This window comes from Rhagoletis zephyria, unplaced genomic scaffold (assembly GCF_001687245.7).
Source record: "Rhagoletis zephyria isolate East Lansing unplaced genomic scaffold, Rhagoletis_zephyria_1.1 Rzeph_scaffold_13773, whole genome shotgun sequence".
Classification (NCBI taxonomy): domain Eukaryota; kingdom Metazoa; phylum Arthropoda; class Insecta; order Diptera; family Tephritidae; genus Rhagoletis; species Rhagoletis zephyria.
Genome location: NW_016170844.1, coordinates 8383 through 12245, shown reverse-complemented (window position 1 = coordinate 12245; position 3863 = coordinate 8383). Strand labels below are relative to the sequence as shown.

The window sequence follows — 3863 nt, the reverse complement described above, 5'->3', positions numbered from 1 at the left end:
ATCCCGTGTTTAAAGGCTGGTTGTGTAAACACTTGAGGTTACGATGTTGTATTGTAATGTTTCCAATTGCACAATAAAAGCCAAATCAGGAAGACCTGAATGTAGGCGAATTTTTTAAGACTTCATTAAAAATGTAATGAACGCAAAAAAGGCTGAAATATTGCATCTTAACAGAACGTAATTTAGCATTTTCGACAACCGACCCCCTTACCAAATGTATGCAAGAAAAAAATATTAAAAATCAACGCGATTATTTAGCTTATTTAAACTTGCACATTATTGCCCTGAAATTTAATGGGTTATCAAACTACATATTCAAAAAAAATCTAAAAAATCAAAATAAAAAGTTGAAAATCTAGCTGAAGCTTTGCACATTTTTTATAATTTTTGCACCATGTTTGAAATGTGGATTTATATTTTTGTTTGTTATATAATGAGCTTTTATGGAAAAATAATAAACATTAAATAAACAAAAGAGAAACAGCCAAAATCGATCAAAATGGAGATGACTTAATCAGCTGTATGTGTATTAACGATCTCAAACCAGTTTACAATGAATTTTAAATGTGCAATGACATTTTAATATACCTTACGTACACATGTACCTTTGTATACAATAAAAGTTTAATAAGAACATTTTTTTTATTTACATTCATTTGAATAAGACGTTTTCTCATGCCGAAGACCTGGCAACACTGAGAGCGCCACTCACCAGCGATAACAGAGCGTTATCACAGCGCCCCTTACCAGCGCGACCAGGGCGCCACTCACCGGCGTTAGCAGAGCGCCGCTCTCCGGCATCACCAGAGCGCTAGGGCCTGTTCGAGACACGTAATAAAAGCGGCATTACTGCCGCATTGATGAAAATTTTTATAACAATGTTGCAACTGCCCAACTGATTATGCGTTGCTGAAAATTCCCACCGAACGTGGTACTTTAATAATTCGCGCAACACTGCAGTTGTGATTGCTTCTCGAACAAGCCCCTACTCACCGGCGCAACTAGAACGCTACTCACCGACGTTAACAGAGCGCCACTCTCCGTCGTTACCGCGGCAGCAAAAACGCTTCGTTAAAAAATCTTAAGCCACACTTGCTTTAAAATCAACAACTCTGAATTCTATTAAAATAAAGGTAATTTATTATTTTAAAATTTATTATAATATACTTTAACAGTTTTACATAATAATTCCTTTGACAGCGTCATCAAAGTCCTTGATACTCATAGCAGATAGTAATTGCTTTGCTATTTTGTGTACTCTGCAATTATTGCATCGATTTCAGCAAATACCCCAATGTCTTCGCTATGAGCTATAATGTCTCCAACGCTCAGTAAACTACTAGAATTATTTTCAATTTGTTCCATGGTCATGCCTGCAAACCTCTTATCACACAGGTTAATGCGCATTGCGGCACTACCAATGCATTTACCTTTTTCATCATCGTATTTGTAAACATCGAAAGTTATCCATTGATCATTTTCTTCAGATTGTGAAGAAGTCACGATCGGAGATTGGATGGTATCAACCGGTGGATTTGACTCTTGCATGTAAACCATCTCACTTGTTAGATCGACGCTTTGTGTGGAAATAGTAGCCGGGGTTTTATGTACACTTCCAAGTTCTTCGTTATGCGTGGTAAATGTTCTTTTATTATATCTGTGTTCCGCTTATCAAGAGTGCAGATATCAAACAGCTGAGTCTCGTCCTCTTGAAAATAGCAAGAGCTGGACTGCTGCGTGAGTGATACTTTTTTTACAACTTTCGTTTCAGGCGTATTAGTGGAAGATTTTTCAAAAATTTGTGTTTCTCATCATCAACAAATATGATTGGCTGTAACATGGGCGGCTTAGGTACTATATTTCGAGTTTCTTCATCAAAGCAATTAATCTCCATTACTTGCGGCTCAACTTGCGATGCAACTAGTTGCGGTGTAGCCGATTTTTCTTTGCTTTTCATTTGTGTGTCATCAGGGAAATTAATTTCTGTTACTGCTTGAATCGGCGTAGCGGAATTCGCTTTCCTCTGACCTCACCTTTTACATCTTGATCAGAACAATTAATTTCCACTACTTGTGGACCCAATCAATGGCGGCTCAGTCGGCTTTTCTGTGCTCTTGTTTGATGATTCCTCATCTTCATTTCTAATACCTGCGTATCGGTCTTCTTATGTGAAGAGGTCTTTTCTTTTACTTCATCTATTCTCTCGTCGTCAGAACAATCAATTACCAATATATGTGTCTCAACCGATTTCTGGCCCGTGACTTCAGTATTGATGGAAACCTCTAAAGAGATGTCATTATTTGATTTCGATGAAATAAATTCATTACGCTCATTAATAGTTGGTGCTGGACAATTGGATATTGAAGATATTAGCTCTGAATTCTTTTGTGGAATCACTGTAACAAAGCTATCGGAAGATTGAGTTTCGTCGTCATCAGAGAAAGAAGGTAGGAAATTAATTGCATCTTTTTCATTTCGATCGTTATAAATTTTTGTCACAAAAATGCTTTTATCAATTACTTCGCCGACCTTTTCCGGTGCAGCAAAAGTTTTTTGGCGATTTTCTGCAATCGTTGATTCAGTGCGGGCACAAGTGGCACATTTAAAGATAGGCACGGGCTCCTTTGCATTTTCTTTACCCAACAAACATTTAGGATTATGAGCACCCACACTGCCGCATAAAGAACAAAGAATTAAAGACCATTTTCCTAAAAAATTTAAATTGGGTTACTATTTTTTCTTAAAATTGTTTTAATCGTACCAACCTCCATTGTAGTCACGACCTTTTGGACACAGACACGGTTCCATATTACAAGTGTTGTGTCCACGGTGCAAGTCGGTATACGTCCCTTTCTGTACTTCCCAACGCGCATCTCTATCTGGAACGAAAACTCCCTGCAGCCGCACGGTTCGACGGAATTCTTCGCTACGACACCAAAGGCAACGTAGATAGTAACCCGCCGCCAGTGCATACTTCTGCACGCACATATTATGCGCATAGCCTTTATTACAGCATTTACCGAATATGAATAATACCTCATTGTAAAGACCCATTTGTTCGCGACAAATGCTGCAACGCTCGAAGCTTGAAGGCCGACTTTTTAGTTTTGCCGGTCGGAGGTCTGTCTTCGGTATGCAGTCATCGCAATATGAACGAAAATCACTATGAAAGGTGAAGAGACAACGGTTCTTACGTCCACATAATATATGAAAATAATCACGGCATTTAAAGCATTGTATGGAGGCACTAGTGCGACCACAGTAGCAGCACATTCGTTTAGTAGCAGCATTGATTTCTTTGCGAATATCGCGCAACAAGAAGCCATTTATGCCACTACAATCTTTACCTCTTTGTGGCAGATTTGTAGAGAGTAGCTGGAAATTAAATAATTAATTTGATTTTTGAAACACATAGAAGAGCAGAAACTCACCAAGCAAAAGTAATGTACGACAACGTCCCGGCTTTGTTGCCAATCGCCGAACCATAATAGATCAAAGTTAGAACAGTTGGTTTTATCTTTACAAATATCACAGGATTTATATTCATCGGCCATAGTGCAGAACAATTATTTTCAAATAAACATAAACATTAACCTATGAAAGGCGCCTCTGGGCTAGAGGTGGGTAACTCAGCACTGTGCTGAGTTACTGTACTGACTCTTAGAACTGTGCCGCACGCTCAGACTCACCTCTGAAAAAATTTGTAACTCAGTAACTCAGTTTATGTGCTGACAATGTATAGCTCAATGTGCTACAGAGTCGATATGGTAACTCAGTTGATGTGCTGACACTTGCATAGCTCGGTGCGGCTTGCATTGCTGTGTCGATGTGGTAACTCAATTGATGAGCTCACACATTAGTTG

At 38.6% G+C, this 3863-nt stretch overlaps 1 pseudogene; it reads right to left on the bottom strand.

Moving 5' to 3' along the window:
• Positions 1–867: 867 nt before the first annotated feature.
• On the bottom strand, positions 868–3609 carry LOC108378298 (uncharacterized; annotated as a pseudogene).
• Positions 3610–3863: the final 254 nt, after the last annotated feature.